The sequence below is a fragment of the Anopheles arabiensis genome, chromosome 3 (assembly GCF_016920715.1).
Source record: "Anopheles arabiensis isolate DONGOLA chromosome 3, AaraD3, whole genome shotgun sequence".
NCBI classification, from domain to species: domain Eukaryota; kingdom Metazoa; phylum Arthropoda; class Insecta; order Diptera; family Culicidae; genus Anopheles; species Anopheles arabiensis.
The window spans coordinates 14,293,837-14,309,550 of NC_053518.1; the positions used below are offsets into that span (position 1 = coordinate 14,293,837).

Genomic DNA, 15,714 nt, shown 5'->3' on the forward strand with positions numbered 1-15,714 from the left:
CTCTGGTTGGAAGCGATCTGCGTTGGATGGGTTTGTGTACAAAAACCGAACTGATTTGTGTACAAAAACGAAAGCATAAACAAAACTCGATTCTAAACAAGACCTATCGCAAGCACTGGTTGTTTGATGCAGGTGGCGGACGCTATTTATAATTGGGCGTGAAAAGGTTTGAAAGCACAAACAAATGTTTACTTCGGGCGTATTGGTTTTGTAGTCTCATTTTGTAAAGTGCGAACATTAATTGAAGTTGTCTAGGGACATTTGAGGTTTAAGCACTTTTGAAATAAACCAAAAAGCCGCTTAATTTTGCAGTGTCTTAAACCAAAATATCATTGATCTTAAAGCAAGACAGGCAAAAGATCCAGAATATCCCAAACCAACCGACAAATCTCAACCAAACATAAACAAAAGCGTTAATAAACAAACATATTCGTGTTTGGCAATTTTGGGTGTATGTATTCCTGCTAAAACAGTAAGCGTTCGATATTACATGGTAAATAATTAAAACAGTCGTCAATGTACAACCTGCCTAGCCTCCTGTCAAGCCTAGTGTAGCAAAAGAGTGAAAAAATCCAACTTCTAACACAACACCATTTTTAAAGGCCATTGGCATTATATGTTTTTTATGATGATTAACTCAAGATATCTTCTTCTTCCTCTTTTTCTTCTTAACTTTTTGGCATAACGAACTACGAGACATGCTTCGTCTATAAGAGATTTTCGATGCTTCTTAATACAATTTATAGCCAGAAAGCCACTACTGGGGAGAACGATCTGGTTGAGAATCGATACCATACGGCTTTGTAGGAGCCTACACATCTATCGAATATACCATCGAATCGAGTCGCCCTAACAGCAAGATATAATGAGTTTGAATAGAATACATCACATAAACCAACTTGATAACAGCTGAAAGATTTAAAACATATTTGTTCCAAAAAATATCCAAAAAAGAGCACTAAAATCAAATCCAAGAGTTGATATTATTGATAAAATCAATCGACGATTAAATCGATTATATTGGAAAAAATGACTTCAACCATCTTCGCCTAGGAGTTTCACTTCCCGTAAGTATGAGTCAAGAAACTGTCCCAAAATATGAGAACCCATGGAAAACCTCTGAAAGACACAACAAGACAACAATCAACGATTAATCATTTTGACAATGCAAATCATGTAGCCATTCTGTATGCATCTCTTATAAACGTTTGGCACAAACATCATCCTTAGTTGCATCACTCAAAAGAAAGACAAGAAATCAAACACCTCAACCACAAGGATTTTTTCAATAAACAGATAATAAAAAAAAACAGATCCCCTTCATTGTATCACATTTCTCTAAGACTTTGATTCACACACCACAACACGAAATGTTTTCCTCCACAGCTAAAAATAGCTCATATCCTCTTCAGCATGACATAGCAGAGCACCAAAAGGTTTGGACACCTTAACAGTTCTGTTATTTAATTCGGAACACCATCCTCACTTGACAAAACCGGGTGCCAAGCCATCCTCTTCCTGTACCTCTCGCAAGGGAATCCACCACACCACACACACATTGTTTCCGAAAGCCGGTATTAAAAGGATGTGTTTTTGCAAGAATAACGAGAGACGCAACAATAAATAGACAACGCACAGCAAAACAACACAGCAGATCCTAACGAGATCCGGGTAGCTGAGCAGCCAAACAAGGAGGACAGGAGGGTATACAGGGAGCGCACAAGGGGCGCTCAAGGTGTTTGTGTTATATCCGCCCTGTCGGTAAACCTTGATTTACGATCGGCATATTTGGACGACATTTCATAGTAATAAATTCATGCACACCGGGGTACCGGTGGCATCCCCGCACCCGGCAGTTGATGAAACAGAGCCGAGAGAGAGAGAGGGATGGTTGAGACCATAGAACACCACAATGACTTTCCGATGTCTGCCAGTGGAATACTGACCCCATTCCTGAGGATTTCTGAGGCGGCCGTTCGATTGCACCTTGGGAGTTGTTCCTCAAGCTTCCTTTAACGAGGAAAAATTGCTAAACGGAACCGAGTGGTGAACTCTTTCGCCCAGCGGAAAAGCAGGCAGCGAAAGAGAAGAGAGTATGAGGCTAGAGTGGTCCGAAAGAGTGGTCCGAAATGTCAGTATAAAATGCCGTATCGAAGATATCACCGCGTTTCAAGGTGTGGGCGGCAAGAAGCCAAACCAATACAGGTAACCTCTCTTGCCTATTCGGTTCACTTCAACTCCCCTGTTAGCGGGCGGGCGGGGGCTTTAGTGAGTTGATATATTGGCAAGCGACTAAAACACTACCAAACCGGAGGGAATTAATATTTCACCAGGTGCGCCTCTCCTGGGGGGTGAAAAGCGCCGGTTCAATTTGTTTCGCCCCGGTTTTGATTACAAACGATCCCTTCCTCCAAGCGGATATCCTTCAAGCGGCAGTTCCCTCCCTTCGCTAGGTGTTGTGCTTCAAGTGGAAATAGAAACAAAACGCCAGTGTTTAACCTTTTCGTCATTATGTTCGGATTAACATACACCAGGAGCACCAAGCCACCCTACCCAGAATGTGAATTCCGATCAAACAAGGACATTAGACACCGGGATCGAACCCATTCAAGCACACACGGAACGACACCGCTCTGTGCCGTTCCAATCAGCAATGGGGCAAATTGCACCGACTGCACCGGGACAAGGAATTTGCAATTTAACATCGTGCAGCAATTATTTCCCTATCAAATTACCCCGGGTGTGTTACCCTGAGACGCAAACTCACACACACACACCCACTCGAAGGGAGAATAAAACATGAAAACTCGCACAAAAACGAACGCATTTGCAATTGCGAACGATCGAGCTGAAGTGCATTGAACTCGTTGCAGTTGCAAACAGCCTTCAAAGTGAAAAAGGCCTCTCTTTGATGCTGAAGTACGTACACACACACACACACATATACACTTCCTCTCTTCGGAATGCTTGACGGATGGAGTACTGTGAACGGTGCGCAGACTTGTTTTCTTGCTCCGGCAGATCCTGCACAAATCGAGGGAGAGGAGGAGGATGCCGGATACCCGATTCCAATCGATACGGCTCGAGAACACGTGGTTCGGCTGTTCAGAGAGGAACTCAGTTTTTTCCACTCTCACCATCTGAGCTTTTGTTTTGTGCGGCGAGAGTGTTCCGCATGAGACACGGTACACGGTATCCGTCTGTCGACAAACATTCCAGCACGCAATCGGATCTGTGTTGATAATACACGCTTTGTTTAAGCGAGAACATTTATATTCAAAACTCTTCACAACATACAGCAAAAAAGGCGCTCGATGGAGTCTTGAGATTATGACATCGACTCACAACTTCATCTGCAATAATATCGGCGTTCGCTTCGGCATCTAATATCAAACACCTCCAACCAAATCCAACGGATCAGCAAACGAACCACGGAGAAAAAGCCGTGTCCCGTGTATCAATTTAGTGATGGGTGGGTTGGCAAAGATACGAAGTCGACTCCGGTCCAACTCCGATAATTTCGGAACCAACTCCGGAAGGCAGGTGTTATACGGTGCCCAGCATTATACGGAGTCGTCCGGAGTGGTCCGTAGTCGTCTGGAGCCGTCAGGAGTGGTCCGGAGTCATTCGGAGTCGTTCGGAATTGTCCGAAGTCATCCAGAGTCGTAGTCTTCCGGGTAGGAGCCGTTCGGAGTCGTCCAGAGTCTTCCATAAACTCGCTGGAGTCTTCCAGTTGACTCCGACTGACTCCGATCAACTCTAGACGACTCCGAATGACTCCGGCTGATTGCAGATGACTCCGAATAACTACGGATGTCTCCGGACGACTCGGGGCGACTCCGAACGACTCTGAACGACTACGACTCCGGATGGAACTAGTTGGTTCCTATTTTGCCAGAGTCGGAATCGAACTAACAATAGTCGGAGTCGGATCGAAGTCGTAGGTACGCTATAGAGAGCACATCAATAGTGTCTCAATAGCGAAAACGACTTTTATTTCGTTCATGTTTGTCTCTAGCCTTCCCCCTGGACTTGTCGTCTTTGTTTCGAATCTTAAGAACACTCCACCATCCAGAGAGGCTCTTCATCTTCACCCACCAATACGCTGTGGTTATTTGAATGCTATCCCAAAAAAAAAGAGGAAAAGCCGGAAAAGTGGTATCTTCCTTTATGGAAAAGGATTTGGAGGTTTATCGTCCTCACTTCCATCTGATCTGAGCATTCCAACTGATTGCGATTAAGTTTCGTGGTGTATGGCCACGTTCCCAAAACAGGCTCTCATTCTCTCTATTCCATTGTCGTCGTCTCTCTATTTGGGGAAGAGTTGCCCACCGAAACAAAACAACATACACCACACTAACACCATTTAGAAATCGCTCGAATTTGCTCTCATTTTCTCTTTCTCTTTTTGGGGACTTTCTCTCACTAAAAACGTCCTTTAGGCTCTCACCGATTTTTCAATTCCGTAGACTCCTCACGCCGGTCCCAAAATGTTGTCTTCACTTTCTCTTCCACGGTTTGCAGCGCGGGGCATGGTAAAGAAGGATACGACGATTTCTTTCTAAACGCTCGCACACACTAACAAACGACACTGCCGGGTGATTTGGATTCGGCACATTTATTCCACCCCTCTGTCGCTCTTTGTTTGGTTGGACCGACCAAAACCCGTGGCCCCCATCGAGTCCCTCTTTGAACTGAAAGTGGGTGGTGGTGGTGTCCTTTTAGCTTTGGTTTTCGGGAGGTTCTTTATTTGATTTTCTTCGCTACTGCGCATATCCTTATGTGGCACATGGAGCTCGAGTCAAAAAAAAAACATGCAAAATCGTCTCCCGTTCGGTCCTAAAGCTTTGTGTTTAGTTCGCTTGTGCTAAATGAAGGGCAAAAAAGGAAGCAAACGGTACAGCAAACTAGGCAAAACAACAGACCCCAGAAAAGAGCACACTGGATGCTGGGACTGAAGGATTTGTTGGTGGTACCAATGCCGACGGCGGGCTGTGAAAATGTGCTCAAACATGCGTTCAAACCAACTTCTGCACAAACAGTTTTCCAGCCAAACAAAAAAGCCGCACTCACACACACACAAACTCAACCCATTCTAAGGGAGGGAGGGGACCTCTAGAACGTTCACTAGAACGTTCTGCTCGGCAAAATCCGACGCAATCATCTCCTCCCAATCCCCAATGCCCGCAGAGTGGCCCTCTCGCCACTCTTCAATAATACAGCCTCTGTGTTTTCCCTAATGCTGCCAAAGAACCGAGATCCGCCGACGAGAAAGTCGCTATGCTCTTGCGCGCTTTGTCTTAAAGGCTTGCGGCTCTCGGCAGTCGAAAATTATGTTTGCCCCGAGCATTTCATTTCCCATTTGCGTACACTTTTCGCGTCCCGCTTTCGGGCGGAGTGGAGTGAAACGAGTGAAGGGGACCCAGTCCAAAACGCACTCCCGGCTTTGTGCTTGAACGATAAGTGTGTACCCCTCGTTTGCTGGACTACTCTGCGCCACGATCCTGTGAGCACTTTTCTCCCACAACAGAGGGAGGAAAATCCTTTCATAGGGTCCTCTCACCCGTCCTTCCCGCATGCGAATTACCGCCGTATTTCGAGCTTCTCGAACTCGAACTTCTCCCGGTGGCTCATCAAAAAACGAAAGGATTCCCGCTCGCTTCTTTCCACAACTCCCTCCCCATCATCGGGTATTTCCTCCCCCCCAGATACATCCATTCTGATAGGCACACGGGACAAAGAGATTAAGCCGCAACCACCCACACCCAGTCCCGTATACAATTATGGGGTTTTTGGTGTGTGTGTGTGTTTGTGTTCACTTCATCGTACAGGCGTACACAGAGAGCAATTGCTTAGCAATAAAGCTGCGAAAGGTAGGCCGTTTTCCAGCGACGAAAGCTTAGCGAATGGAAATGGCTTACAGTTTCAAACGCTGAAATGATTCTCTCTTTTTTGCACCGTTTTCAAAGCAGTGCAATACATTTGTATAGCAAACGAGAGACGCTTTGAAATGGGCTCGATTAGATTTCGGTGTGTGCGGTGTGCGCGATGGAATTTGAGTGTGGCAGATCAGATAGGAGGAAATACGTTTCCAGCACCAATGTGCTAATTGGGATTTTGTGGCACCGACTTACGGAGCGAGTGTCGTATTGTCGTGTCGTAAAGATTCGAAAAATTCAGTGTCGGAATAGTCAGGAGAGGGTTTAAAGGACTTTATTGGAGCTTCGGAATGAAAACTTCTTTATAAAAATGTTATAAAATTTTAAATTATTTGATCCACCTAAGCAGTAAAGAGCATTGTTGGTTTAAATTTGATGACATTTAAAACAATGCGACCAGTGCATCAAAATGTCCCTGTCAATATCATAAAAAAAAATCTATGTCAGCGTCACGTACTCAATTGTGTTGATCAGAGGTGATACTCAAAACTATTGGTGTGACCAATACATGCCTCGTGACATCTTTGCGACCATCTATGTCATGACTTTTTTTACTGTAATCAGTTCGTCAAAATGTCTATGACATATTCATGACAAATTCTGACTGAAACGAAAAACATATCACGGTCACGAGCTCTGCTGCGATGATGACACCAAGCATGTGATGGTCGCAACAACTGTTTGAGTATCACCTCTGATCATCTCATCACGCATTTTTATTGATTATCAGCATTGAGCATTAAACTAACACGGACATGTTGTTGTTCAACATCTCGTGATGCTTTATGACATTTTGCAGCACTGAATGTGACCTTTATTGGTCAATGCTACAATGCGACCTGGTCCATAATCTGAAAAATCATTTTAAATATACCTTCTGATATTTCTTTATTTAGATTTCAGGTTATCCCATTTTTTTTTTTTCAAAGAGGCTTTGCAGCTCTTTATGATCTTTAAGTATCAAAACTTCACAGACCTCTCCGCAAAAAAATATTCTCGAATTGTGCTAAAAAGAATTGAGCACTAGGCTACTTTATATACATAAATGCATACAATTATAAACTTGTCTCGGTATTATATGGCAAAAGGATGTTCATTACCACCGTTAAAATACCTCAAATTGGCAGAAACATATTTATTTGAATTTTACAGCCTAACTGATTTCTTCAAAATTAATGCTTCCATTATTTCTGCAATTAATTTGGAAAAAAACACAAAAAATTAACTGATCATTCTATGAGATTTGATCGTATTTTGATTAATTGCAGGAAATTAAAGAAATAATGGAATTTTACGCTGCCCATGTAGCTGTACATTCATTCTATCATCAAACTATCAACTATCAGACAGACTCATTTCGTTTCATTTCACTCTGTGTCGTGACGACTGATAAAAATCTTCATTTTAAGTAACCTTTTGTAATTGTCTTTCAGGTAGATTTGCAACTGCTTGAAGGCGCTTAATCTCGATCAGCTGTGCTTTCTTGACCCTACTAGATCTTGCTAAGCGACCTTCAGCAAACTTCCCCATAATTGGCTATAATTTCGATCATCAGACTGTTTCATTTTTGGGTTTTTTTTTTTCTATCGCCTCTTTACTTCTTTCAACAGCTCTATCTATTCATTCGAGGTGCTTGACATGACAGCTCGTTGTTTTTTAAAATATTGTGTATGTCAAATCGGTACGAGCCGGAAATATCGTGGCAACACTTTCACGTTTAATTTCTTAATTAAGACCTGATAAATGCTTCATTGTGTCTTTTACGGGAGCCAACTATTTACCAACTCTTCATAACTCTTCACGCATGCTCACAAACCTTCAACTTAGTCAATGCGTCGACTGAATTTAATTTAGTACATTTTACAAGTCAAGCAAATTCTAACGCGAAACAAAGATCAAAGCACAAACCGAGCCAACGCATGTTGGGAAAAGAATGCTAAAATTTCCTCTTTCGGTAAGCTTCATTTTCATTTAACCAGGACAATGTGTTAGAAAGCATTTTCTCGATCCGCAACATTCGTAAAAGACGCGCTGCTCTACTCACGATGCCGCGTTTTGATGGCGCTGCCTCATAAATTATATCTCACCACGGTGCGCTTCACTTAAAAAAACCAACAAACCGGGTGAGGATATGCGAATAATGGTTTTTCACGTACATTACCTCGCGCTCTCTCTCTTCCCGACCGCTACCGCTAATGTCATCTATTTTCCCAAATGGATAAATTCCACCCAGTGGCCCCATTAAAACGTGCCACGCGTGTACAAAATAAGTTAGTAAATTACAGGTCTAACCCCTCCCTGCCCCTGCCCGCTCTAATCAAGAGAGGGAAAGAGCTGCGTTTGGCGCGTTTTCGGTTGCCGCTAGCCGGGCGAAACCAGTGTGGCACACCACCCCGACCCGATGTGTGTTGCATGTTTCATCCAAATTAACCCAATTAAAAGCGAGCGCGTCAAATTTGGCCCTAACATTACTGGGTGTGTGTGTGAGTGCGTTACTCTACCCAAAACCCCGGTCGAACAAGAGGTAGAGCAGCGCACGGAAAACAGGAAACAGCTAAAATAAACCCCCAACGCGACTAGGAAGCTGAAGAACGCGACTGAAAACGCGAACATTTATCAAGTTCGTTTCCTCTGTGTTACAACATTTTATGCTCATTTTTCAGCCCCACACTCCAACATGACAGTGTGCGCAGATTTTTCCCTTTTCCTGAGTCGCTGAGGCACCCAGCAGCAGCAGCGAATACACTCGCGCCTCACGGTTCAAAAGCGCCGTTGCTCGTGTGTTTATGTCAATCGAACCTGCAAGGGAAAAAGCTAAGAAATAATAATACAATCCACTCGATATCGTCAGCACCATCAAAAGTGCCGTGGCGTTCTTGCACGCCATTAAAACACTCATTAATTTCGTGTCAAATAAAACCGAGCCAGCGAGCCAGAACTCTCTACACGGGCACGGGCCTCAAAAAACACGTTACGAAACGTACAAACACACGCAGCCACGTTGGACGAAACGCCCGAAAAAGGGGGAAACAGCACCATAATAAACTGCATCCCCAAAAACGGTAGCAGCAGCAGCCACCGCACCGCAGTGACAGAGGGCAGTGAGTGCCACATGCAGGACCGAATGTCGCCCCGCTGCTGCCGCGCCGCTGCCACGCCAAAACCACTTCCCCCGAAAGCAACAGCATTTTAATCACTTGAACATAAATAAATTCCTCACACGCTCTGTCTCTTTCCATCCGTCTCACTTAGAAGCACACGCAACGTCAGCGAAAGCGACACCACACTCCCTCCCTTGCCAAACATGCAAACACACATTCCAACTGCACACATACGCCCCGTCATTGCATGCCCTTTTTTTTGTTTTTGCTTCCCATTCCCCGTTTAGGAAACGGTGGCAGTCGTAGAATTGCATTGCCATAGACTAACGACTAACGAGAACTCCCTCCCGGCCAAAGGTGGATGTGTGCTGAAGGGTTGTCATGTTAAGGGCTGCTGCTGCTGGGAGAGCGGCTTGTTTTCGTCGGAAGCAAAGGGTCGGAATATGCAAAAGCGGGTCGCGTAAGGTAGTGTCTTACAGAGGAAGGTTGGTTTACTGCAACCAAGAGAGTGTCAAATGCATCATTATCGTTAAACCAGCTGGCAAAAATCACGTTTCAATACAGCGAAAAATGTGTAAAATAAATAAACTGGATTTTTTTTTTTGACAATATACAAAGTAAAATGTTTAAGAAATAAATGATTTATAAATACAGTCGTTGTCGCTAAATTTTGATTCTAACTTACATAATTTTGACTTCAAGACACTAATTTTAATATGTAAGACCCCATCTCCAAGACTCCAAGACACCAATTTTGGTGTAAATAATGGCTTTACACACTTTATAAAATTTAATAATTGTTTTCTCAAAAAACTATCAAATTATAAGGTTTTTGTATTTTTTATGTAATTTAAAATTACAATTGTCAAATATCTGCTCTGATACCTTGTAAAATTGTCATGATTCCTACAAGAGTAAAAAAATGATGACTTGCAGACAAAAATAGATGCATTAGAAGCAAAAAATAATGCGCACTGTCAAAAATTGATACCTTAGAGGCAAATTTTGATGACAATTTTGATGAGTTGATTTGAATATTTTTAGATAAAATGAAGAGAATATAAGAAAATAATATAACGATAAATGACGTATTTCAGCAAGACGATGAAAGTTACATATCATAGAAACCAAAAAAAGGGTTTCCAGATCGAAGACAAAAAAAGGAAGAACTTCAAGAAAGAATATAAGAACAGAAGAAAATAAAAAAATCACTATCCATCGATACTTTGAAATAAAAATCCTGTACTAACACGTGCTTGAAAAAAAAATCATCGCGAATTAAAAGAATTAAAAATGAGAAAAAAGGTCTCCAAATAAACCACGCTAAAAATCTCACCAAAATAAGAACAAATTCGAAAAACACGAGAAGCTAATCGAAATGTTCAATTTTACCCAGTGACCCCACCTCTAGACTCTGGTGATATGGTGGACAGGGTTAAACAGCCAGTTAAGGCGCCGTTAATCATCATCAACCTTCAGTGATGGGGGGATCATCGATCACAAGACGAGATGAAACTAAAGTTAAGTGATTCGACCATGATAAAACGTCGTCCCAATGAAACAGAATGGCTTTCAATTAGTATATTATGGGGCAAGAGCGCCAGCGAAGCGATCATTTTGATAAATTGCCACGTTCATTTGCAAAAATGGGCCAGCGAAAAGATCCGACGGATTGTCGATATGCTCATTGAAAGGCTTTTAAAAAATATAATTATAGAAAAAGGGGGAAAAATAGAATAAAGTAAAATTGTTTTACAAAAAAATTAGGTGAAAAAACGAAAAGAAGATTAATTTGATGCAAAATAGCAAAAATAATTTAAAATCAATCACAAGATACTACAATATTGAAAAATGTAACAAAAACAACAGATCATCCAAATAGAATTCGATCGTGTCCACAGATGAATCGCGTATCACACGTGCAGCAGAGCTGATCCCAGACGCACTCCCGTCTAGCTGGCAGAAGAAAAACAGCGACGGCGGATGAGGGGATGCGATAATATGTTGCCCTTGCGGTTTGTGGCCAGCCTCCAGCGCACCAACACCAACCATCCAACCAACACAACACAACACAACACCAACGGAGTCCGGCCGCTGGCCAATCCGCGAGCGGACGCGCCGGCCGGAATCCAATTAAAATTAAACAACCAGAACACGAAACTATGGCCATAAATAAGTTCGCTAACTGAACGGCGCGCGGCTGCATGCGTTCTCACGCGCCCGCGAACTGCCGGGCGGATGCCATTCCACGGGTGGCAATGGGGGTGGTGGGCTGCAACCTAGCCCTAGAACGTCGTCGGCTATTTTTTTGTTGTTGTTATGTTTCAACGTTCCTTCCACTTTCCGTGCAGTTCACTTCATTTTCCGACACACGCGCGCGCTCTATAGGCAGCGGACATTTACTTCCCTACGAGAGTATGGGAAAACCCGACGAAAAATGCCAACACGGAAATGCAAAGTAACACCTAAACACTGGCACTGTATGAGTAGGTGTTGTAAATTTGCCGTCCACTAATACGTTTGATGCACAATTGCTACACATTGTTGTTACGTGTAAGCGTGTTGTAGTTACTTGTTTCAGTATGATCAACGTGTTTTTTTTACACAAATAGAACTGGAACTATACATGAAACGTCTTAGTGAATGCATTTACACAGCTTCATAGTTTATAATTAATACCAACATTAAATAACAGATTGTTTTATGTAATGTGTTTCCCCTAATTTGACAAAATAAATCAACAGCTGGTAAGTAGTAATAGATCACCGCTTTCTAATCTATTTTTATCTTTCACCATCTTTCCCTCAACGAACAAGCATTAGCTGTACAGCGAAAAAGCGAAAAAGATTTTTTTTGCCCATTTACCGGGACACACGAACGTAGCCGCGCGCGTCCTGTATATTCCAGCGAAATGGCGGCCACCGGCCAAGTATAAACCACCCAAAAATACGCTCTCTCACACACAAACACACACACACATACACGACGTATAAAGTAATACGCTTGCTACAATAAAAATAACATACCATAAATCCCACCATGCTTTCGATCCTTTCCCACCATCCACCTCTTAACGAGACACTGCTCCCCCTTCTACCCACGGAACAGAGAAAATGCCGACAGAGAAAATGTGACCGAAAGCTTCATTTCCCAGCAAAGCACACACACACACATACACACACACATCGCCCACAAAATGCCCTTGCGGAAAATGTCCATTCGCGTTTTCTGCGGTCGAAATATTCGCACAGGACGGTTGTGTGTGTTTGTGTTGGTATTATATGTGTGCCTTTTAGTGGGTTTTGTTGTGTATTGCACTCTTGTGGGATAGTGGGATTTTGTTTCCTATTTATTTTTCCTCCCCCCCCCCCCTCATCATAGCCACTCAACCACATTACTTTTGGTCATTTTAATCGTAAGCTCGCAGCAGTTTATTCGCTTGGGCAGTTATTGTCAGCCTTTTCCACTACCAGAAACGATTGAGTGAGGGAGAGTGGCGGTGACCGATCGTTTCCGTCGCGCTCCGGGCAAGTGTCTGCTGTAGTGGAGGAGCCTTGCTGTGGGTACGATGATCTTACCACTCTTGCCCGGTGCTTGGATTGGTTGGTTTGGTTGTGCGCCAGTGATAGGGGAACACTGAAGTCAATTCATTTGGTTAACCAGTTTTTTTTTTCTTTTTGCTGGGAGTAGTAAAAATAGGGTTGGAAATTAAGTTACTTTTACTAACTGTTATAGAGTATCTAGTGGGAAATAAATCGTAATGAAAGGTATTTATAATATATTTACATTATTCTAAATGCTACAAATTATTCGTTAGTGAACATAAATTTATTCTACCCGAGAAAAACTCGCTTAAACTTTGAATAACTCAGAATGTTCCGAGGTAACGTCCACCACAAATTATTTTGATGGAATAGATCATGGTACAAAAGTGTCTTCTATTTTTATTTATAGAAGATACTACATTCTGTATCGATTGTATTTTCCCACCCACTTCCCCAGCTTGATTAAAGGAAGGGAAGAAAAAAAGGCACAAGCCACAAGGAGTGAGTAGTGGCGAAGATACACCATGTGTTTCCGCAACGCTCCCGGGCTATTCCTTTTAAGGTATCATATTTCCCCTTTACACCACACTGCGCGTAGCGGAGTGTTGATGACCTGGCAGCGGTTTGGCTCAACGGCAGCAAAGTTGTTAAGCTGCCTGTGCCGTAGTAAGGTGGACTCAAATACACATGGGTCCCAGAGCATAAGCGTTAGTTTTGTTGTAAGACAGAGCACAACAACGCTTTACAGTTCGCTTTCCGAGGTTCATTGGTACGCTTGGAACACATACAGCATTTTGTAGCATCATTGCTGGATGAAGAACATGTGGCGAAATAGGCTCACAGTGAATACTCTAGTGATGGGTTTAGTTGGCAAAAATCTGGAGTCGACTTCAATCCGACTCCGACAATTTCGGAACACAACCCGGAAAACCCTGACCACATGGACATTGCACCAGACGGCTTTGGTTGACTCTGATCGACTCCGGGACGACTGCGGGTGACTTCGGGTGACTCAGGACAACTCCGGACAACTCCAGACAACTCCGGACAACTCCGAACAACTTCGGACGACTCCGAGCGACTTGGGACGGCTCCGAATAACTCCAGACGACTTCGGACGACTCCAACTCCGGGTGACACCGGACGACTATACCGGACGACTCCGACTCCGCACAGAACTTGTGGTTCCCATTATCCCGGAGTCGGAATTGGACTAACAATAGTCGAAGTCGGATCGGAATCGTGAGTACGCCCCAGAGAGCACATCACTAGAGCACACACAGTGGTGCGAAGATTTTGTGATTTATTTTTTCATACCCCCGTGTGGTTTACAAACGCTCCCAGGCCGTCAGTGGGAAACCGTTTCGAGCCGATGATACCAACTCAAGACTGGGAACAAAACCAACAATTGCCTACTGGACGGCACCAAAGCCTATCAAACCCTTCTTCTAGCTTCCAAGTCAGCATCGAAAGCGTCTGGGAGATGGAGAATTCCAGAATTGCTAACATCGTTCCTCTAATGAACTCGAGCCTTCCGTGAATGGTAACCGCTTCCCGATGAGCTACTGCGCTCTCGTCGTAACTACCAGGCGCAGTGGAACCGGGCACGCACAGCACAGTGCTGGAACTCGTTTCAAGACCGTCCCACATCCTCTCGCATTCGCGTGTTCGAGTCGCGCAAACAAGCGCATCCTCCTATCGCTAGAAACCGAGGCTAGAAATTAATTCCAACAGTACACACACACCACGCCCACTCTAACTTTTCAATCACACCTTTGGGGGATGTGAGCGCGTGTTTGCGATTTCGCATCCTTTCGGATCGTGCTGTCTCGAAACTGGAACCGGTGGTGTTGGAACCGGTCCCTGGAAGCATCTGTACACCTTCGACTGTTTGAGTACTTCAGGGAATCGAAACTCCTGGCGATAGTGAGGGGAAAAAAAATACCAAACCTTTCTAGCAAACAGTCCGACACATCAACCGCACGGTGCGACCATTAATCTCATTCGCACTTCGCAGGAAAATTGTTTCACGAAATCTCGAAGCAGGTGACGTTTGCACACATTGAAGGACGATGAGCGCAAATGAGAGGGAAGAGAGGTTTGACATTTTGGATTCATTCGGAAGAATCCTAACAAGAATTAATTTATTTGGATGGTTGCAAAGACTGTCATGAAAACTAGATATTGTTTGCTTTTCCTGGAATATTTGTTCGAGGCTTTTAAAAATTGAGATTTTTTGCCAAGTATTATGTAGCAGATTTTCCATCTTCTAGTTTCGGTTGTATTAGATGGGTTCAAAGAACATAATTTACTTCCAAGAGGACAATTAAGTTCACATTCTTTTAGGTCCGTTTTTTATACACAACTGTTAAAGTTTGCCAACTCAATCACTAAATGACACTTACAGAATGACTATTGCAGGGGTTTCCAAGTCAATTTCCAATATCAACAACATTTTTCATTGCTAGCTGCTGTCAAATGTTGTATTTGCATCACAAACATTTTTCAGTTTTTTCACATGATTTTCAACACATCACAAGCTGAACTGATTTATTTGTGATGTGTTGAAGATCATGTGGAAAAATTGAAATTTTATTGTGATGCAAACATAACACGTGACAACTGTTGAAAAATACCTTGCAAGCGATGAATAATGCTGAGCACATTGGAGATTGGCTGGGAAAAACCCTATATCTTTTAGGAAAATACAGGGTTTCCGAGTCAATTTCCAATGTCTACAACATATGTCATTGCCTGTGAGATGTTTTCCAACAGCTGTCAAATAGTTTTCCAACTCAGTTTCGAATGTAAACGTTGTTATTCACCGCGTGCAAGATATGTTAATGCACCTCAATCTGATATTTCATGTCCATCGTCATAATTTTTAATTTCCTCAGCATGATTGTCCACACTTCTCAAGCTGGATTGAGTTTGACAGTTCTTTCTGATGAGTTGAAAATCACGTGTAAAAACTGAAATTTCATTATTAAGCAAATACAGTTTGGAGGCGGTGAATAATAATGAGCACAATTGACTCGGAAAACTCTGTATTATATTTTAATGCATTCCACTACACTTACAACATACAACAATCAAATCGAATTAAGTGAGATTTGAATGCAATACCGT

General features: G+C 43.0%; 1 protein-coding gene across 6 annotated transcripts in view; it reads right to left on the minus strand.

Annotated features, from left to right (window-relative positions):
- LOC120900172 (semaphorin-1A) overlaps positions 1–15,714 on the minus strand; it is a 199,566-nt gene that overhangs the window by 165,760 nt on the left and 18,092 nt on the right. The gene's annotated exons all lie outside the window — the stretch shown is intronic.